The sequence below is a fragment of the Pseudopodoces humilis genome, chromosome 3 (genome assembly GCF_049639895.1).
Source record: "Pseudopodoces humilis isolate 2021_Gansu_Grassland_sample_001 chromosome 3, ASM4963989v1, whole genome shotgun sequence".
NCBI lineage: Eukaryota > Metazoa > Chordata > Aves > Passeriformes > Paridae > Pseudopodoces > Pseudopodoces humilis.
Window position 1 is genome coordinate 55,025,455 of NC_142202.1, and position 23,696 is coordinate 55,049,150.

A 23,696-nucleotide genomic window follows, 5' to 3' on the forward strand; every position below is an offset into this window, starting at 1 on the left:
TTTAGGTAATGAGATCAGTTAATTCACAGACACCCAAGGACATGGGCCCTCTATCAGTGTAAGCCAACCTAAAACTAAACTTCTGATAAGAAGCTGTTCCTTCCCACCTTCTTCCCAGTGTCAGAGCTGGCACATGAGCTAAATTCTTACATAAGGATGTTTTCAGTCACACCAGGAAGCTTCTTAGGTGGGCAGCTCTCTGAGGGTGGTCATGGGAAGCTGTGAGCACGGTAGAAGGTGAGCAGGAGCTCAGCCTTAGATTAGCTGAAATGGATCAGGGAACTGCTCTGAGATGCTGCTGTCTGCACCTATTTGTAGGTGCTGTCTGCACTGGTATGGACGTCACTGCAGTGAGCACTCCACCATAGTATGCAACTCCACGTAGTATGCAACTATGTCAAAAGCAGGATAATAGTGATGACCAGCTAAAAGATTTCAAAGGTCAGAGGTGTTCTGTTGATATGAATTCAGGTATTTGCTATGAGCTAACCATAGTGGGACAAACCCCTGCTTTAATGCAGCATGGCTAATATAGCCTTTTCAGGGCCACATTCATTATTGAAATGCCATGAACAGTTTTTGCTCACACAAACTTAATTGCTACATGAAGAATATTTTTATAATTTAAAATTTTGTCTTTGGAGAAGATAATAAGAAGGACAAAGCAAAAAAAAAATCTGATTGTCTTTTGAACTCTGTTGTACAGCACAGCTGTGTGTTCAGCACAATGTATCACACACAGCAAATCAAAGCCAGCTTAGACTCAACTTTTCTACAGCTTTTTCCTCCAATACCTTTGCAGGATTACTAATTAATAGAGACCAGATGCCAAGTACTTGAGCATGGCCTTAAATCTAAGATGCAAAGAGCCTGCTCTCCTTATTGTCCCAGGGGCTAATGCAAATTGAATTTAAGCATCTCTTTTGATTTTTTTTTTACATTTTGTATCTGGCCTTCAATCTGTTGTAAATAATAATACAAAAGATAACAAAGTTCAACCATACAAATACCTTTCTTCCTAAAAATTTTGCCAAATATTCTAAGCAAGCAACGAGCAGGACTCCAATTAAAGACTTGCAGATACAACATAAAAATAGAGAAAATAATGAGAAAAAAAATTTTGAATTTAGATCTTTATTATACAGGCCCAAAGCTGTGGTCACCATGCAGTTACACTGTAATGGGAATGATTTTGCTGAAAGGCTCTCACTAAACAAACGTAAAGAGACCACAGACTACAGCATTCCAAATAACTGACACTTTAATTTTGAAAAGCAAAAATAAATAAAGGAATGGCAAGTATGTCCTTTTCACATATGGTGGGGCATATACATATTCCTTCTTTCCTATAGCTATTCAAGAGACAAAATTAGCAAATACTGCCCAAAACCTTTTGTGTGATGGCTCAGCTAACTTTTAACTGCTTCTCTCTCCTTGGATATTCGATAAAACACACATTTAGATAGGTGCATATGCCAAAAGAAGAAATGCAATGTGGGGAGTTTTGTATTTAATTTTTACTTCCTGCATTTCCTTCTCTTTTTATGACATTACCAGGAAGTAATTGGAGACATCCAGTCAAATAAAAGCCCTAGAAGTTTTCCCTTCTAGTTTTTCATTATAATCTCATAATTTAAGAATTAATCACAAATTTTAAAAGGTTGAGGTGTCTTACAAGGAATTCATCATCTCTGGAATACAGATAGCCACAGTGAAGAGCTGCACATAGACTGCACACATAGTGTTATCTAAAAGTGGTTATCTTTAAAAAAAACCAAAACATTTTAAAAAATCTGTAGATCAAAACATAGCATGTCTTATTCCCTACAGGATTTTCTTGCAACCTGCTCTTCGATTATTTGCACTAGGAGATGCTACAAATGATATTATTACAATATACAGTCCACTGTCATCTTCTGGTCCAGCAGAAGAACCTGTCTCTTCGATGGATGCAAAACTGTTCATCTGAGCAGATCATCCTCAACAGCACAAATATGGTCTAGAAACTCATAGAGTTTATTGTTTTAATTTATAAAATTAAACCTGCCCCAGACAGGTAATACTGGTGTGTAATATTGCCATCCCTGGGTTCTGTCAAAAACGGGGTACTGAGGTGCTCAGAGCCGTCTCAGAGCGCAGCGCTGGGATCCTTCTGGCACTCCAGACCCAAGGTCGATGTGATGTGATGCGTGCTAGAACGTGGGCGCACTTCTCACTTAGCTCTGCAGAGCCCGGGACATGGTAAGCTGCCAGAACTTCCTTCATCTTGCCTGTTGACAAAAGGAACAATTACTAGTCATCACTGGTTGCTGGAGTTTAATTCCAATTTTTAAAAAAGCCCTATAAATGAGATGATTTTTTTTTTTCAGCCATGCAATAGCAAATGAAAGATTTGGGATAAATTTTACAGTCTCTCTGTTAACCACACAATGCTTATGGGGGAGAAAGGCCTAATGCTGTATGGTTCTTAAAACATTATCCAGGATTAAACATACTATTATTTAAAAAATAAATGTCTAGTAGCTTAGTACTTTAAAAATGTCAATATAATATTATCCCTGGAAAAAATAATTTTGTAAAGCAGATTTTCTGGATTAAAGTCCTGTATTGTCTCTCTCACACACTGTACACAAGATACAGAGTAAACAATCTAGTGGATTAACAAACAATGAGCAAGAATCCAACAGGTTAATAAGTGGCTTATATGAGTTCATTGTAGAACTATCTCTAACACATATTGGTCATGTCCATTATGTATTTATAACAACTATAAAACCTTCATAAGTGACTCATTGAATGGGCTTCACAGAACCGAAGGTCAAAACAGACCTCTACATTATCTATTCTGATTTTCTGTCAATTATAATTTTTCCAGATAGTCTTCAGTGAAGTCCAAAGGAAATCAAACTTTTATTATCACAGACCAAGATAGGAAAGACTAAGAATACACTTCCAGTATATATTTGCTGCAGAATATGTAGAAGGCAGAGGTACCTCTGGAGGGTGATTGCCCCACTCTCTAGGTAACCTCAACAAGGTGTCCATCTTTTTCCAAGGACTGTGAGTAGATTGAAGAGCAAAATTTCTTACGAGTACGAATGTGCTATATCGTACCACAGACATTTGACCATGTTCACATATCTATTTCACAAAGACCACTCACAAAGCCACCAGACCCTATTTTCAGTCAGTACTGACATGGGCAAAATGGTAAGAAGTATAATTGCTTCAATCTAAGGTAAATACAAAAGCCATGCAATAAATTCCAGAACCAATGCTAAGATTTTGGTTACATACCCTGCAATTTGCTGGAACTACACAAAATACTTTTTATATATAATTATTATTCTTATAATTATCATATAAATAGAAATACTGAAGGAATAGAGGTAGCAGGTGATGTGAGAGATCTCTTTGCTCACCCCTGACCAATGCAATATCTGCTGATGTTTGTCTAACCTATTTTTAAACATCAGAATACTTTATTTTTACTTTGTCATTTTCCACTGCCTTGCTTCCAAAACGCTTGTTTTGCTCTATGAATTTATTAAGTGTATGTTCTAACCTTTCATCCAAGCCGTCATTGAGAATACTGAATATTACTGGAACAAGGAAAAAACACTTGAAGAACTCTACTAAATGATGCATCCTTGAGAACTACTCTTTGTATATGGATCCCGAATTTATACATTCACATAACAATAATTTATTCTAGCCCAGTTACCCTAGCATAAGGGAATAGTAACAACTAATAAATTTTGCTATACAGTCTTGTTCAAATAAAGCTGCTATTACTAGCAAATATATTTTAAGAAGAATTATATAGACTTTGGAAATAAAATTGTTACGGACAGAAGATTTCAAGTGATAACACAGTCTTGCTAACAACTGATTTCACATCAATTTGTGAAGTATGTGCTTTATTGAAATATTGTTCAATTTAGACTGGAATTGTTTCACAGCCTTTTAAAATTAAGTTTTGTTCAATGAAATGTTCCACTGAGAAAACAACAAACACATACCACTACAGTTTAGAAACAAATCAGTTGCACAACTTCACAAAACTCTAGACCACAAAATTATCATTTACTGTTTATCTTGCAAAAGATACCTTGATCAGAAACATAACGTATAAGACTGCTAAGACCAACAGGGCCAGTCATATTGAGCTTTGCAAAGAAAAGATTACCATTTATATTAATCTTTATGGAGATACAAGCCAGTTCCACAAATACAGGAGGCACAGATCACTCTTCTTAACCTAATTTGGATTATTAACAGACCTTTTCTACTTTTCACTCTATGATATATTTTGTTTGTGCCATCTGCACTACTCAGAAAAATGAAATAACTTGCTCCCCAAGGTGGAAACAGAGTCCCCAGTTCCTTCTGGACTGGAGGAACTGGAGGTCAGCAGAAACTGAAATACAACACAAAGCCCACCTTCAATTAACACAAAATTTCATTTGATATTTAGGGATATATCCCAGTGGATTTCCAGTGAAAGAAAAGTGAGACTGGCTTCCTCTGAAAAATACGTGGTGACAGAGAAACAGCAGCATAAAGAGTACACACAAATACTCCCATCTTTCTCCAGTGGAAAAGAAGGAAATAGGATAAAGGACAGGTGAGCCAGCCTGATTGCTCATGATGTACAGACTGCTGTCTGACTGCCAAGACAGAGAGGAAATCCCACAGCAAACCTGCTTTTTACAGGAAGTCAAAAGTCCTGAAGCTGAGACAAAGCAGATGTCTGCCCCTTACTGAGAACAGCTCTAGGGATTATAAATTATAGAGATTTAGGAGATTTTATCAAGAATTTTAGACATACAGATACCAAAATTGCTTTTGTCTTTTTGTCAAATGGGCTAGGATTTCTGAGAGTCAAGATTTTGCTAACAGTTGACAGGGAAAGAGAGACAAACTGTTCATTCAGAAATACAACTGAAAGTCCAGGCAGCAGCCTGCTCAGGACCAGAAGAACTGACACCTTGCTGACATGGAAAGATGTGTCATGGTGACTCCTGTCTTCAAAGTTCATCGTTGTTCTCTTTGCAATCCACGGCAAGCAAACCTGTGATAAATGTCGGTATCCAACCAGAGTTATCTGGAGCCAGTCAGTGATGGCAGGAGAATCTGAGCCCTGCTTGCCTAAGTGCTTAACACAAGTGGCAGGAGCACCCATGAGGAGGTGTGTGGGTGTCTGCCTCGCACTGCACAGCACTCACTCTATGCTACAGAGACAGAGCAGTCAGCTTTGCAGTGTAAATGTACTGCAACAGTAAAGTGAGATGAATCCCACGCCTTCTTTTCAAAAGGAGAAACAGGAGTCTGTGTGTTGGCTGACAAGGGGAAAATTAGTAACACTCAGTGTAATTAAGACTGCGGTTATCAAATTGAGATTAATAGAAAGTGCAAAACTTCCTCATTTTAGCAAGCAGCATAAAACCTACATAATTCAACTGACTTTAAATTTCAGTGGAAGTTTGTGGGTAAAGACTAGATTACTGATAATGACATACCTCAATCTGTTTGTTCCCTGAGGTCAGATGTCTTAAGCTTTACACTATGGGAATGCTGATCATGGCAATACCTGAATTAAACTATGAAACCCTTGTCCCTGATGTCAGAGAAGCCTCTATCAAGGTAAAAATAAGATTTGGGATCTCATAGGATGTTTTATATCTATTGTGCTGTCATATATAAAAAGGCAGTAAAAAATTTGAAAATTATGAGGGTGTTTTCTATGACTCAGCCTAAGGGGTCTTGGGGAAAAAAGCTGCAGTAATGTTCAATATTTGAACTGCTATATTATTTCTGTATCTGTATACAAAAAGATTGTTATACTTAATTTTTAAACAAGTGAAAAGGCAAATATTAAGTCTTAGAATATATCTAAGAGTCTTGATATCATAAAGTTATTGGGGATGTAAGACTAAATGGAAGTTACAATGCACTAAATTTAAACTATACTTAATGAAAATGGATAACAAAGTCTCTAAACCTTTAGAGAATTTATTTAGAAGTGTATTTTAAAATTAACAAGAATCTGCTAGTTTAACAACCACATGAAACTGTTTAAAAAAGTAGTGTATACTTTAAACACAAGCAGTGTATAATTTAAAACAATTTAAAACCATTAGAAAAAAAATCCTATGCAACATGATTTAAAAATCTGAAGAACTTTCAAAGCTTTTCTGCACTGAATATGGTGGCGTACGTGATATCAGTTAGAAATGAACAGTCCAGTGGCACACTGCATTCTGTAGGTAAGACCTGATTAGGATACCAAGTGATAATCCAGTTGTCAGCCCTCCAAAATACACGCTGGCATCAAATAACTTTACGGGAGTGGGTGAGTTCTGGGCTGAAGGAAGAATTTCACAGCCTTGAAGCAGTTTCCCTGGTGTGTGACTGAAAATGCTTTTACTGCACTGCACAAAACAACTGTAGCCCCTTCTACTTTCTTCCCTTCCTTTCAGGTAATCTATACCTGGTGTTTTTCACTCCATATGTATCTTCTGTCAGCAAGAATTCTGTAATCTGAACTACATAATTCTTACAGCTGTGCAAGCTTTGGCCAATTCAATCCCTGGCTTCATCAAATCCAGTGTTATCAGCTCCAGAGAGTGTCTTGTGAGCTCCACGATGTGATGTTTTTCTGTAAGGCTTCTCCTTCTGAAGAGAGTTGTTCGTGCATGAATAGGAGTTTTCATATTTTAGTTCATTTTTTTATGCTCATAGATGAAAAGAAAAGGTGGAAAATGTGATTTTTAGCTGGTCATAGGCTCAGAAGAATCTGAGAAAAGCAGAAGATAAAAGGGATTTCTAGAGCCTTTATTTTAAGATTATTTTAAAGACAGTCTCATAATCTTGGAAGGCCCAATTTTTGAATATTTGGCATCTGCATGACTAGGAACATCCAAATATACTGTCTTCCAGCTTTGCTGACTGACACAGTTATCCTGCTTTGCCTTGCCATGATGGAGAGAAAGATTTAAGTTTGTTTGGGGGTATGCCTACGCACTTACATGACTGAAACTTGATCATGAGCCAACTCATGACATACTTGCTAGAACACTTCATCTACGTTCAAGCCAAACAGAGCTCATTGGTGTGGCTACGGAATGGCAGATGGTGTGAGCTAGAAACTGCAAACAACACCTCAAGGTGTTAATGAAGAACAGCCTTAATCTCTCCGCAGCTGAGCTCGACTGTGGGAATGCTTCTGGTTTGCTTCAAGGCAAAGACACATCCATAAACCCAGCAGGGGCAGTTCAAGCAAACCCTTTTGGTATGCGCTGAAGCTGTGAAGCTGTGAGGACAAGCTCGGGGTGGGGTGGTGCCGAGAGCTGGCAGGCATGGCGAGAGCATCCCCACAACAGCCGCACGTTCCGTGGGAGAGCTGGGAGCCGACAGTGTGACTGCTGCTGTGCCTCATCAGTCCTGCAGGAGAAGCCTTAAAATAACCTGGACCTCTTCAGCCCGTCAGGTGCCTGTGGCTGATTCAGGGAGCTGCCAGGGTCCCAGAGAACCAAATTTGTCCCAAAGTGCTTTTTTGCCCTGGCGTTAGCCACTGGGAGGGGAGCACTTGGCACCAGTGCCTCTCTCACCCAAGAGACAGGTTGGATTTTGCTGCCTCCCGCTTGTGGGGCTGGTGTGTTCCTATAAACAGGCACACTGGGACAAAGCAAATAAAAATCCATTGCACAATCACTGAATATCAGCTGGAATTGACTAATAAACTGTATGCCAGCAGGACATAGCAGTGCCCTGTACTGTCTCAAAGCAGTAAGTCCTGGCTGGGCTTCCAGCAGCATGGAGGAAAGCTGAAGACCAAACCAGTAACCCTACCCTGAAACTGACTGGAAGCTCTTACACCTCTCTGGGTGTTTCTCAGGGCTGTAAGACACTGATGGCTTGTGGCAATCCTGAGACAACCCAAACCCCTGGATTTTTCTTCTCTCTCACAACTGAAGTCTCTTAATTTTCTACTGAATATCTATGAGCATTTCCTGACAGCAAATTCTGGAGCATGCAAAACAGTCCATAGCCCTTTACTATGTGGAATAGGATGGGTACAAAGTAGGGGAACAGGAGACAGAAAGGTCTCAGCATGCAGGCCTCTCCCATTCCTTTCCATTAAACTGCATTAACTGGCCAAGCTCTTAATTTTTTTTTAACATCTTTTTGTTTACTATTCCAGAAGTTCATTGCTCTGATGACTAGAATATTTTTTTTCCTACTTTGAAACCTGCATTTTCATGATCAATTTATAACCCCAAGTTTTGTGTTTATAATAAGGATATTTTCTCTTTTTTTGGGTGTCCACTTTTTGGAAGTGATTTGAGAGACTATGTTCACAATCTCTTTCTCAAATTTCCTTTTATTAGGTTAAGTCAACATCTGTTAGCATCCTCTTGCCTCTTGGTTCTCCTGTTTCCCTATCTTGCCACTCAACGTCTTCCATTTTTTTTTTTATTTAATCATGAAGGATGAGACTTTATGCTACAAAGTTCTGTTTAGGAGGCTGGTTGACAGAGTCTCTTGGAAGGCAGTCGTGAAGGGCAAAGGAAGCCAGGAAGGCTGGACATTTCTTAAGAAAAAAATCTTAAAGGTGCAGGAGCAGGCGACCCCCACATGCCAAAAGATAAGCTCTCAGGAAAGAAGACTGGCTTGGCTGAACAGAGAGCTTTGGCTGGCATTCAGGAGAAAATGGAAACTTTATAATCCTTAGAAGGGGCAGAGAACTCCAGATCACTACAGGGATCTTTTGAGGTTATGCAGACAGAAAATTAGAAGGGCCCAAACCCAACTAGAACTTAATCTGTCTACAGCTTAAAAGACAATAAAAATTCTTCTTAAGGAGAAACTCCATCTTTTACTGGATATGGGGTGAAATATAGCCACAGAGTATGAGGAACAGGCTGAGGTACTTAATGTCTTTGCCTCAGTCTTTAATAGAAAGACCAGTGGTTCTCAGGGTACCCAGACTCCTGAGCTACCAGACAAAGGATAGGGAGCAGAATGAAGCCTCGATAATCTAAGGGAAAATTGTTGGTGACTTGCTACATCCCTGAGACAGATCCAAATCAATGGACTGGATGGGATCCATTCAAGGATACTGAAAGTGCTGGCAGAAGTACTCATCAAGCCACTTTCCATCATTTATCACCAGTCTTGGTTTACCAGTGAGGTCCCAGATGGCTGGAAGTTGGCAAAAGTGATGCCCACGTACAAGAAGGATCAAAAGGAGAATCCAAGGACCTAGAGGTCTGTCAGCCTAACCTTGGTCCCAGGGCAGGTCATGGACCAGTGTCATGGTGACACTGGTGGCTGGGTTCTTTTCCCCAGGACTGAGATTGATGAGAGAGAGACTGTTTTCTTGTGTTCGGACTTGGTTGTTTATTCTTTCCTTACCTATATTACATTTACACAGAATACAAGGAGCTACATACACTAAGATAGAGAGGTGCAAAATGGCTAACGAAGAATCTCTTCATGGTCTTTTATGTGTCTATTTGTCCAATAACCAAATGCCAAGTAAGTTATTTTTCTTAGTGACCCAATGACCCAACACCTGTGTACTGCACTGCGGATTTCTTTGTCCATTCACTCATTATTACTCAAAAAACCTTTAGAAGAAGAAGATGAAGAAGGAGAAAGGGACAATGCCCTAAGTCCTCCATCTTGTCTCTTATTTTCTAATATAGCTTAAACCCTAAAGTCTAATTTTCTTTCCCAGTGACTTAAGAAAACTCTATCTAACCTACACACTTACATTCCCAGCTCTTCTATTTAACTTTAAAAGTTATCTCCATGGTGTTATGCTAAACTCAGTGCTCTCTTGGGTGTCAGAGCCAGGCACCACAGATAAGGGCCTATTTTCTGTGCTTCTGACCCCAACAAACCAGGTCATCTTGAGTGCCTGCACATGTCATATGGCATGTATAGGACAATCAGGGGATTAGACCCAGATATTGTGGCTTTGTAAAAGGCAGGTCTTGCTTGACCAATTTGGTCTCCTTCCATGGCAAGATGGCCTCCTTAGTAGGTGAGGAAAAGTCTGTCCTTGTCGTCTACCTGGACTTTGACACCATTTCCCACAGCATTGTCCTGGAGTAACTGGCTGCTCCTGGCTTGGACAAGAGTTCCTGCATCATTCACTGGGTTAAAAACTGGTTGGATGGCTGGGCCCAGAGTGGTGGTGAATGGAATTCATCCAGCTGGTGGCTAGTCACAAGTGGGATTTCTCAAGACTCAGTGTTGGAGCCAGTCCTGTTAAATATCTTTATTGATGTTCTGGAGGAGAGCATCAAGCACATCCTCAGTTAGTTTGTACATGACACCAGGCTTGGTGGGTATGCTGATCTGCTGGAGGGCAGGAAGGCTCTGCAGAGGGATCTGGATAGGCTGGACCAGTGAGCTGAGACCAGTGGTATGAGGTTCAACAAAGCCAAGTGCCAGGTCTTGCACTTGGGTCACAACAGCCCCATGCAGGGATACAGGCTTGGGGAAGAGCAGCTGGGAAGTGGCCTGGCAGAAAAGGACCTGGGGGTGCTGGTCAACAGCAGCTGAACATGAGCCAGCTGTGCCCAGGTGGCCAAGAAGGCCAATGGCATCCTGGCCTGGATCAGCAATAGTGTGGCCAGCAGGAGCAGGGCAGGGATCGTCCCCCTGTACTCGGCCCCGGTGAGGCCACACCTCAATTCCTGTGTTCAGTTTTGGGTCCCTCACTATAAGAAATACACTGAGGTGCTGGAGAATGCACAGAGAAGGGCAAGAGAGCTGGTGAAGGATTTGGAGCACAAGTCCCGTGAGGAGTGGCTGAGGGAGCAGGGGTTCTTTAGCCTGGAGAAAAGGAGGCCCAGAGGGGACCTCATCACTCTCTTCAACTCCTTGAAAGGTGGTTGTAGCCAGGTGGGATGAGTTTCTGCTCCCAAGTAACAAGTGACAGGACAAAAGAAAATGGCCTCAAGTTGTACCAGGGCAGTTTTAGATTAGATGTCAGGAAAATTTTCTTTATGAAAAGAGTTGTCAAGCACTGGAACAAGCTTCCCAGTGAAGTGGTTGAGTCCTCATTCCTGGAGGGATGTAGAAGTGGTCCTGAGGGACGTGGTTTAGTGGTGGACTTGGCTGTACTGGGTTAACAGTCAGACTTGATGAACTTAAACGCCTTTTTCCAACCTAAGTGATTCTAAGATTAAGATACTGGTAACTTCACTTTCTCTGCTGGAGTTACCTTGATATGTCCTAAGATAGCATTTCACCCTTTCTATTTTTTTTAACACAACTGCACCAATGGCTCAGAAATATCTCACAACTAATAAACATACTTTTTTATTCTCCCTTGTTTTGTTGTCTCCAAAAAGTAATAGCAGAAAGTTTATTTATTTCATTGAATGCCCGACTTCATATTTGTACTCCTAAATTTTATCCCGATCTTGCAGCATCTCCTTCGGATGAAAGGTACCCACCCATCCGCAGCTGCCTGCTAGGGTTTTGTCAATCTGCAGAATCAATGTGTCTCCTCTGTGCACTCTGCTGTCTAACAATTGTATCTTCTGCCTGGTCTTAGCCATGTACTGGAGACCCACATGCCCTTCACAGTTCTCACTTTGCAGTGGAAATACTGTTTCCAATTGCTGCAGTGCAGGAATTATGTCCCTGGTGAATTAGAAATGCATGAATAGCCAGGAAAGGTGAACCTTACAACATGGAGTTTCTCTTAAAGATCCTAAAAATTGCTTGAAAATATCAGTCTACATTTATATGCAATTATTTATATTTAACTTTAATTAATGACTTAAATAATCTTATTTTACATCTAAGTTAGGACTTGTCATTACTTATGGTTTCTCTGTGACCTCAGCTGCTATTGATCAGAAAGTCAGTAATTCCAGTCTGATTATGCCTGTCTGGGACTGGAACCAAAAATATTTTGGCAACGTAATTAAAATTTATAGATTATGTAAACAAAGTGTGTCTTACTTCCATGCTCTTATTATTCTGTAAATGTCTCTGTATTGATGGTAGATCAGTCCAGCACTAAATAAGCAGAAGTTAATCTTCCTGTAGGACATTTTGTTTCAGATCATTAACTCCATTTTCTAGTCAGCTGCCTCTCTGCAAATTCTAAAAGCATTGACTCAATCTATGTTGGTGTTACTGCTCATTCATTTAAGTTATTCCAGTCAAATGCCACAACACATAAAAAATAGCTCAGATAATCATTATGGGACAGAGCTCCAGGGCACTGCCAAAGCTCTTCACCTGTTGAAGACTACAGGCTGCTATGGTCTCCCAGTGACTTACTATTAAATCCATTCTGGCAGGTTAACTGGATGAACTGTTAAACAGATTTTTTTTTTTTTTAACTGTCTTTCACATTACATTTCCAACTTCTTGGTGTGCTTAATTCTCTCTTAAAAAAATCCAAAACTGTAATGTGCCTCTTATCAAAAAACAATGGGAATAGCTCTGTATAAGTATCACAATCAGCAAAAATTTATTATTTTACCAGCTCCTCATCCCATATTTTGTTTCCAAACTCTCCATATCAAGAAACATCTCCATCACCATTATTCTCTGATAGCTCTCACAAAGAGTGATCTGTTTTTAAACAGAGGTAGTTGCAGCCTCTTGATACCTCTGCTTTTAAAATTATCTCTTGTGCACATGTCCACTTCTAAAATCTTGTGAAGTTCCAGAGTTATCAGGCATTCAACATTAGGCCCTTCAAAATGTTTAGTTTTTCAAGTGTACAATTGTCAACAAACATTGTTTTTTCCAAGATATGGGGGAAAAAGAATCAACTTCAGTTGTAAAGAGACCATATTTCTTTCTAAAAAAAGACAGTCACTAGAGCTAGAGTCTGCTCCTCAGCTCCACCACAGACCACCTAATCCACAGAAAGTTATTCATCAGAATCAGTCAGCTGGGGAATGCAGTCTGCTCTGGATGCCAAGGATCTCCAGAGAGCAACACAGCCGAATTCATATAATTCCTGTTCACCAAAGGATTAAAACCAGAAATATTCTCGCAAATTACTACAATATCTTCTTCCTGTAACTACCACCAGCATTTCTGAAGAGATCTGACATTATAGAAATCATGAAATAAATTAGCAAGTGGTTTGAGACAGAGAAGATAGAGAAATTTCAGAGGATAGTTGGTTTCCAATCAGATTCAATTGCCAAGAATATTAAATTATAAAGTAATCTGAAGATTCTTAATGCTACTTTGAAGAAATATTCTGTTTCTTCTTTTGAACAAAAATTCATCACAAAGGAAAATTCTTTTACTGTAAGCAGAGTTTTCAGTAGGCATTGCAATAGAAGGTACTGCAATAGAAGGTTTTTAAGATATACAAAAAAGAACAATCTATTTCAATACCATTAAAAAACCCCTAGGTAAGACATTGTATCTGTTAGGTTGGCCTCTGGCTCATATCACTAACAGAAAAACCTTGCTATCATTATTTTACCAGTAATTCTGCTAAAATGAACAGGTGTGTATTTTTTTTCTCTAACTGCAGAACATATTTCCTTCAGTGATCCAAATACCTGGGAAATGATAGGTACTGCAGAGAACAAACACATCTGACCAGAAGTAAAGATGTACAATAAAATGGAGATAATTGAGAGAGAAGCTTTAATCAATCCATAGAAATCTTCATGCCCATAGCTACCTTGATTATTGAACTCTTACATACGTTGGTATAAGATTGTTGAAATGCAATATTCACCTAATAATATATTTCTAGTACAGTTACAGCCTAGGAAAATTTAGCCTAGTGCCTTTAAATACCATTTCTTTGGAGATTCCTAGGAATGTAGAGGACTTTCCAATTGTTAAGTTTTGGGGATTTTTTTGCAAACGCAGTGCTGCCAAATATTTTTTACCACTAAATAAATGCTAGTTCAGCTGCATTTGAGCAGTAATAGTGGTAGCTAATGGCCTATTCAGTTAATCATAGTTATTCACTCCCTGGAAATGCCTCAGGATATAATAAATGTTTTGTTTTCATTGTGGACTCTTAAATTATAAGCATTATATAACACCCATGATATATAACCTATCTATATGGATACAAACCGAACCCAAAATCACTCCCCTAAAGTATTTCTAGTATTTGGAGCCTCCAAAGAATGAAATATGTTGTTGTTACCCACAGAGCTACTAAAATAGCACTAAAAGGAGGATAAGAAATTGTTTTAAAGAACATTCTGGTTTAACTAAAATGTGGCTATTTGTCATCCATTTACAGAGGTCTGAAATAACTATTACAGAATATTTTTTAAACGAAGAAAATAAGAAACATGCTCAAATAGCTGAACCACAGAGATCCTTCCCTAAAGGAAAGAAGGGCTGCAGATGTAGGATTTCAATCTGCCCCATCAGAGACAGAATAATCATAAAGTCTTCACTCTGAGACCAATGCTCTCATCGGGTGTTGTACCAATACAAGATTTATCTTGTTCACCTCTTTTTAATATTTATGTAGGTTGCAGAAGTTCCTGCCAGTCTTACTTCTGCTTTTTTCACTGCTCAGGAGAGATTATATATATTATGCTGCATGTTGACAACCTGTCCCAAGGGTAGTGTGAGATATACATACAGACATATATATACATATATCTATGCTATAACAGCTGGTTTTATCTCATCACTTTGTGGTTGCCATTATACTGATGAGGCACAGAATCCCCTGTAGTTTCTTCAGGAAATATATTCCAGATGTATTTTTAAAAGCTGTAGAATATGTTTTAAAACAATGTTCCGCTTCTGAGTTCAGGCTGCAATTGCTTTGTAGAAAGAATTAGATTGTAGGTCATAAAAACATTCCCCTGGTTACTTTGAGAAGTGAAGACAACCTTTGAAACAGTCTTCTGCTGGCTTCCTGGATGAAAGAACTTCTCCATGGAAGCATACAAAAACTCAGAAGACTTTCAAAATTAGAATATGAACAAAGTTTGGTATTAAACACCTCTTTTATTTCTCCTGGAGAAAAAGATACTCAAGTATTTGCTGAAGAAGTAATTTGGTAAGCCATAAAAGACATAGGAGGGTGTTCTAGTTTTAACTTTAGTTTTGTAAAACTTTTTAGAATTTAGTGATGAAAAGAAAAGCAAACCAAAGTGATTACAAATTGAGAGATTTCATCATTCCTAGGAAGGAAAGAACAGACCAATGCTAGAGGAGCACAGGGAATGCAGTCACAGCCAGCTTCAGAGCCTAATTCAGAACACCCCCAGGCAAAGGCAATCCAGAGGGATAAAGAGTTCAAAAGAGAGGACTAGTTTACAGAAGGGCAGCACTAAAGCCCAGCAGCAAATTAAGCCAGTGCACAGTAAGTGCACAGTATGCTATACAAGGAGATATTAATTACCTTAGAGCCCCAAAGGAGTAATTTCAGAGGTATCAGTAAGTACACATGCTGCGAGAACTGCAAAGAATTCACCATGAAAACATGCAGGGAAGAGAAAGATAAAGAAACATAAGAAAAGTCCTGCAAACATGTTAGAAAAAGAAATGCATCACTGAACAACCTTGACAGCTCAAAATAAACTTTGCCAGTGAGACTATTTCTGCCATCACCTGCAGCTCAGGAGAGATCAATTTAGCACCTGAGCATTGCCTTTGGTGGCTGAAATGTCAGTGACCTCGGGTCATCATATGCTGTGCAAATGACAGGCAGAGAAAAGTCTGAGTCCATCCTACTACATAACTTCTGCTTTCAATCACAGAAAGGTCTTCCATGAGGTTTCTCAAAACAAGCTAGTTGTTAATCTGATTCCTTGAATATTTGACAATCTAACACTTTGGTGATAAAGGAGATTTGTAACATCTGATATGGTATATTAAATTGGGTGAGGCTGCAAGCAGTTTACCAGGTTGGATCAGAACTCACCATAATTGCAGTAATTTGGACAAATATTCTGAAATTAATGCACTAGATCCACAATGAGAAGGGCAAATTACCACAGAAAGATTTGAGGGGGGTTATAATGGCCTATAAGCAAACCCTAAGTCAGGATTCTATCCACTTGCAGAAAAAGGGAGCCAGATATATAGTCAGAGTAATACTGTAAGCAAATCAAGTAATTATTTTTCCCTTATCAGCAGTGGCAAAGCCCTGACTGCATTACTATATCCAGCTCTGCCTACTGGGCTGTTGAAGGAGACAGCTGGAGGGAGTCCAGGTAAAAGCCACAAAAATTGATAACAGATGTTGAAGAACAGAAGGTTGAAAGACATGGATTGTTTAGTCTAGAAAGACTGAAGACTACGGGAAGACATGATAACATATTTAAAATATGTAAAAGTTTGTTAGAAGAGGATGATAACTAATTGTCCATATTCATCATGCAGAAGACAAGATTTAGTATGCAGTTGTGTAGAACAGCTTTCTAACATGAGGCCAGCCAGGCAGCAGGTTATCCACAGGTATTGCATGTAAGGGTATCTCAAGAAGCGATAGCAGTGGCTGAGACAAACCCATGTGGAGATGAGAAGCATGCTTGGCTCTCCCTGGAAGCAGGCCGACAGCCCAGGTGATCCCGTGTTAGAACCTGTCCAGCCTCATGTTCAGCCAGAGAAACCAGGCACAGATCAGAGCTTTCCATCAAAGATACTGAATACTATGATGCAAACCACTGTCATTCGTCTCAAAATGCTTGCCAGGAAGGATGGAGCCTGCAGGACAAGGGATGAATCTCTCAAATCCATTTAGCTGGTTAATTCAATTGGCTGGAAGTAGCAGAGAGCACCCACTCAGTCACTGCTGGATGCTCTTCTTGTTTAACATGCTCAGTCATACCTTTACTCCACCTTTGCTGTGGATAGCCCTTTCCAGTGGTTTATAGGAGTACTATCACAGGAGTGATTTATCCAGAGGATTCAGGTATACACTGCTGTGGGGCCACTGGAGGAATGAGTTAGTGAATGCATTAGAATGAGCTGAAGAGGCTTTAAAAGCAGTGGGCAGGGCTGAGGCTGCAGCTATGCCTGGCAGGGACCAGGCTGATCACCAAGGCCGTACCTAGACAAGGCAAATGGCACACAGAGGAAAAAGTGTGACACACCAAGAGCTTGCACCACAGAGATTCCCTCCGTGGGGGCACAGCTAGCAGCCACCAGTGCCAAATCTCTGCCAGGGAGGACAAGCTGTGCAAGGCCACTGCATCCCAGGCACCAAGGGAGCTGCTGTTCCCAGCTGGTTGAGTAAATAGGATCAGAAACCCCAGTATGACAGTGAGAGGCAAAGACAGGCTTAACTGTGGGAACATCCGGAGTGAGGCCCACAAGTTTTGCTGCTTTTAGAAGAGTTGAGGAATAGAGATTAGGGAGAAAGATTGTGAAAGGTCCTATCCCTCATAGAAGGGCAAGCCTGAATGTGCAGAACCTCAAGTGACTTCACTTGTACACTGATGTTTTCACAACAGGTCTCTTCCTATTTTTTTTTTTTTTTTTTTTTGTTAAGAAGCATCAAATTTAATTGACATTAACTGGAATTTTCAAAACCAAAATCCTCATGTAAACTGGCAAGTGGGGCTCATTGATTCACAGAGGGAGAAGCTGCATGGCCTGCAGGAGCAGTTTGGCTGTGCTGGGTCTTGCACACTGCTGCAAGGCACCTCAATGGGTCTTCCCCTGTAGTACAGTCAAACACCCTGTGCCTGACAATACAGCAACCCTGGCATAAGGTGCCCTGTCCCTGCTTGAAGGTGCTCCTTCTAACGGAGCAAATCCATTTTCCAAACTACAGTGGGTACAGAGTGAAGAGTGAAATATTTCCACTTCTCTTCTCTTAACCCTTAACAAAATTCTCTATAAAAACAAACTACTCTCCATTAAAATAATTAAACGGAGAGCAAGGCAAACATAGCCAAAGGTCTCTTCTTATGCTCAATCAGATGTAAAGACTGGATAATATATTGCGTATGTTGGAAATATCTTCTTACATGACAATACAGATCATAACTATTGTCCTGGCAAAATCAAAATAATTGATAAATGGAATTAAACAGACCCTGTCAATTATTCAGTTGTTCTTTCTACTTTCCTGTTAAGTCTTAAAGCTTTCTGAAAAACTTCCTCAGTTTAGAGTAGAATAAAGGTCATGCTTCAACCATGAGGATTTCCATTATTTTCCTGGTATGATGTCAAAATTGCTGCATATTACACTAGCTTTTAATTATAAACGTAGACAACTAATGAGACTGTACAACTTATAGACATCCAGATTTGAATTTTTTTAATGGTCCCTGTAGGGAAAAAAAAAAGTAAAAGAAATAGTGCAATACTGACACAGAAATGTTTGCAATGCAACATCCTGATTACTCCCTTTTTATTTTCCAAATGTACTGAGGTAGCATTAACATTTAATTGTCTAATGCCCTTTGAAAATCATTTAAATTTAACAGCTGTTTGTTTTAAAGAACCTCTAACTGCTTTGAGAGGGGGAGAGTGGGGTGGGAAGGAGCACTCTTAGTTATAGAAATGAGCAATAAAGCAACTCTCAAAATACTTATTTCCTCCATTGATTCCACAGTCACTCCAGAGCCTCTGCAGACTGTATTTGCATGGGTAAGGATGGCCGATGAAGTAAAATAAATCTGAAGGTGACTTCTCTATCAAGTGATGTGACTAAGTGGGATATCATCAATTTCCAGAAAATACTTCCTTTCCTTCATTTTGTAAGATTGCCGTTTTGGGCATCTACTTCAGTCTCACCATGGAATGGCAGCACCAGCTAAGTGCTGTGAATATAGTAGATATTCTTCTTTCTGCTATGCATCGTGCCATCTTTAGGTTGCTGCATGTTGAACAATTATTACAGACATTTATGGCAGCATAAACTCTGAAGTAACTATGCCAAGTAGGACTGAGGATACAGAAAATAATCATGAGCTTCCAAGGACAGAAGAGTTGTCTGTAACTTCCTAATTACATGAAAGCATCCTTGTCTTTGTTAAACAGTTCAGTCAAAATCTCCCTGAAAGCATACAGGTTGTTAAAGGAAAAGGCATCACAAAACTTCCTATTAATAGCAGCAGGTCCCAAATCTGTTCCTAGCACTTCTCTTATGAAACCTAACACACAGGCAAGAATGCTCTTCAGCTAATAGGTCACACTCACTTTACAAATATCCTAGCATGAGAGCTTGAAGGATAAAGTAGCACGTTTTTACAACTGACCATGATTCAAAAAGAAAACAGCCTTTTTCAGTTTTGTACTTAACTATGCAAAGTCAAAATCTTTGGACACAAAGTTCTGGCTTAAGTACCTTGAGAAATAAAGTGATGGCGTGGGCAAGAGCTGGGCAGTTCTAGAAAAAAGGGAAGCTTGAACATAAGAGATATTACACTGAGTGGGAAGAGACAGGATAATCCAATGTGAAAGACTATGGAATATAAATATGCATATTTATAAGCACCCAGCAAATGCTTATTATGTGTTAATCTAATCCTAGGTAGGTTGATTTCAGCACAATCACCAAGAACCATCAAACATTTTGTACTTTACTTTCCAGGTGCAATTCCATTAGGATTTACATCCACCTGCTGGGGAACAATATTTGTGTCTTTGAGAACTTGTGCATTTATGCAGTGCACTTTATCACACTTAAGATGAACAGATGCCTCAAAAAAAGGGAATGATGGACTTGGGTAACCTCTGAGACTAAAATTAATATTTTACTTTTAGTACTGAAGGCCAGATTGCTGTGTCTTGTAATTGATTACTTTCCAGTTATACAATAATAAGCTAAAGAGACCCAATAAAGTTAAAAGCATTTGTTTCCTGTGATGAAAAAAAAAAGATTTTTCACAAACAAACTGTCACTCTCACTTCCTTCAAAACAAAAATAATCTATTATGGGAAAGAAGATCATTTTTAATGTGATGAAGCATCAATTTTTGGATGCAACTACAAAACAGCTTTATTTTGTATGGCAACTTCCATACAAAACATATTTTTGTTTGAGCCTTATGTTTAAACAGTGCAAGTAATTTAATAATACAGTTTCAATGTTCATATAAAATAAAAGCAGATAAGGAGACAAATCAAGGATGCATAGCAATTTACATAGCTATATTCTGACTGTCCAACAGGGACTTAATAGTGCTGTAAATTTTTGTCTGTTTAAAAGAGTCAAGCTAAATATCCTACTGGACTAAAAGCAGCCAGATTCCTGGAAGACTGTAATTGAAACTTCAAGGATCTTGGTGACAAGATATTTATTTATGTCTGGGCTTACGGACACTCATTTGTAGTTATTAAAATATGGTTTAATAATCAGTAAAACTTCACCAAAATGCATCTCAGTTAAAATCTTGCAGCCTGGGAAATATACTTGCTTCTTGGAAAGTTAATTAAAAGTCAAAAAAAGTATCACATCTCACAGTGGTAATGAAAAATCTATCGTCTGCTTCTATCAAAAATGTTAAGTGCCACTGAAAGTAGATGGGAGGAAGGAGAAAATAAATTATTTGCGGAAGATTTCACATGGAACATTTCAGAGAATTAAACTCCTTTATGTGAATTATTTTGAAATTCATGAAAAGTAATTAATGCCATCAAGTAAGAGCTTGCTGGTGGAAGGGCAGTTTCTGTGTAATATTTCCCTAACTTTTAGTAAGAAACTTGGGGAAATCAGCCCAGTTTCAAGAAATGTCAGGTTTTTAAAAATATCTTAATAAAATTTCACATTCTAGGATAAAAAAAATAATGGTTTCATTAGAAAAAACAGAATAGTCTCACATGCTCCTCTACCTTGAACCACAATGTCAAGAAATTAAAAAACTAGGAAATAGAAAAATTAAATGAGGAAAAGGACAAACTAAAGGTGTGTTTTAACATATTAGACTTTAAAACTTGTCACTGGCTTATCAGCTGTGCTTACAATCAAGTAAGCAAATGGTCAGGTTTACATAAGTGTTGTTATATTCTCTTCTGTTTCTCCATTTTTGCCTTATTTCTTCCTTTTCCTTTAGACACTAATGCAATGATGCTCCCACATGTGCTTTAAACGTAAGCACATCTGGTTATTCTAAACAGACTAATCATATTTTATGTGCTTTGCTGGATTAGTATCTAGATTTTTAAATTTCATAATAATCATAAAAAAGAGTGGTAAATCAATGGGGGAAGCAATTCAATCCACTTTTCAAAGTACTGATGAGAAATCAAAAGCATTTATTATTATCACAGTTAAAGCACTGCTGAGTGTGTAAATGAGCACTCTCACAGCTTCACAGAGATTATTATGGAGTTGTGAAGGGACCCACAAGGATCAGTAAGTCCAGCTGTTAAATGAATAGCCTGAATAAGGATCAAACCCATTTGATCATGATGGTGTAATTAGCATCATACTCTGACCAACTGTGCTCATCTCAGGATCTGATTGTGTTTCCAATAGACATATTCCGGTGGATTGTTTTTATACTTTCTCTTTTTGGCAGTGCTGCCCTCCAACCTCTTCAAATGTGTTTTGGTGCTGAAGACTGACAAGGATGAAATAAAAGGGTAGAAAAGAAGACAGTACAGCTTTAAATTACATACCACATATATACCACATTCAAGTATGTTTAATTATTGCTTTCAGATGGTACTATTGAGACCTTAGATGCACAAAGAAAATGTGCAATCAACAGCTACCAAAGCAGCATCCATCTCATCCACTTACACAGGAGACAAAAGTAAAATATACGCTATCTGCTCTGTAATAATACCATAATTTCAACTGTCAGGAACTGGTCATAAGTATTCTTAAATTGACCTGCCTCCTGACAAGGAATGTTATAACACTTTTGAATTTATCTCTACTCGAGGAGAATCTAATCTAACTCTAAATTTTAACTAATTTATATTTAATTTTTTAGAATTTAACTCTAAATTCTAACTTCATTTTGACTATATTCTACCACAAGGTTATTTTCCTATCTACCTCTTTATATGCTTGGGCAGCATACCTTTTTCTTATTACTAAAACTAACTTTATACTCTCTTGAAATGGGTATGGATGGGTACTGATTGTGAGTCAGAGGTGACTGTGTGGACTTGGCTCCCTGATCAGTTTGAAGGGTGGCTTCCTCACCCTCTCAGGGAGCTGCTGAGCAGGATAAGCATCTGCTCCTGACACCACAGTTGATGGTCCTATGTCACGGGAAATCACCAACTGCTTCATTTGACGTCCAGCAGGAATTTGGGAAACTGGTGAGGTAGACACCACTTTGCCAGACTAGGAACAGATTCTATCATAACTCCACAGTGGTCTCTGAGTTAATGTAAGCTAATGCCTTCTAGCTGTGTCAGCACTGAATATTTAAGATATGTTTTAGAATAAGGAAACTTTTTTAAGGATATAGAACATTCTGGAGCAACAATGGGGAATGGCAATGCCCTGTTAACTAAAAACATGAGCAATGCAGACCCTTTTCTGTGACGATTCCTTTCATACTTTCACATGCAAGCACAAATTTTCAGAATAACAGTGAAAATTAGGAACATTTTATAGAAGACATACACAGCTCCTGCTCTCAAAATCTCATCCTATTTCTAGGCAGTGAAAGGTTTGCCATGGAGGTTGAGAATTGGATACAATGAGTAATTTTGTGGACTACTTCCAAATGATACTATGATTTCTCCAGGGTCTCTCAGACTTTTATGAGTGTCTTAAAGCTTGGGGAGAAATAAAATAAAATAAAATAAAATAAAATAAAATAAAATAAAATAAAATAAAATAAAATAAAATGAGAAGCAGCAGTTTTTTCAAGGTTTGCAAAGTTGCACAAAGAACTGTTTCTCAGCAGAATGACTCTGAGGTTTTGTTTCAAGCCACTCCTTTGGGAGACATCACCTTGCCTTGTTACAGGTGTGCCCACCTGGGGATTAGCAACAATAAGGTGGGTGGTCTAAACCTAATGACATGAGCACGTGAAAAAACCTATTTTCTTGAAGTATCTTTAATAAAGCTGACCTTTGGAAACAGATACTATTCACCCAGCAACGTATGCTCCCCTAGAAGATCCCAAGGAAAGCCTGTACTTTGCTCTGACAGGAATGAGAGCTTTCTGTGCCTGCATTTACTTGGCCAGCAAAGAGATGGACAGAAGCCTTCCTTGTTCCTTCCCACTCATTGCTACAGCAGCTTTCACACAGATTCACAGAATATTCAGAGCTGGAAAGGACCCACAGGGATCATTGAGTCCAACTCTAAAGTAAATGGCCAGTATAGAGGGATTGAATCCGTAACTTTGGTGTTACCAGCACCGTGCTCCAACCGCCCTCTCCCAGGACGGTGCTGTCCCTGTACCAGACAAGGGTGACAGCTGCTGAGCAGCTATATCCACAGCATGGCCACATGGAGCACAGGTACTCCTCCTGATGCTGTGCCTGACATAGGGGCCTGGACACCTGGCAGGGAACCTGTCCAGCATTTACAGTGGCAGCATAGAACATGGAAATTTACAATTACCTTTAAAAGGTCTGTTTAAGTTGAAATTACTTTAATTTTTATTTTCAAGTTGTTTAAATCAGAAAAAAAATAGGATTATGATAATTTAGTTAATCTAGTTTTCCATTTGTAATTTTTGCTGTTTTTTTTTCTCCCTGTAGCTAGGTTTACTCTCACTAAAATGACCATTGATCTAGAGTTCAGTAGAACCATTATATTTTTTGATGAAAGAATA

General features: G+C 38.9%; 1 protein-coding gene across 2 annotated transcripts in view; it reads right to left on the minus strand.

Annotated features, from left to right (window-relative positions):
- Window positions 1-1,136: 1,136 nt before the first annotated feature.
- The window catches only part of SCAF8 (SR-related CTD associated factor 8), a 94,992-nt gene continuing 72,432 nt past the window's right edge, over window positions 1,137-23,696 (minus strand). For both annotated transcript variants that reach the window (XM_014263513.2, XM_005518417.3), the window contains exon 21: window positions 1,137-2,270. The gene's annotated coding sequence lies outside the window, so the exon portion shown is untranslated. The remainder of the gene's footprint in view (window positions 2,271-23,696) is intronic.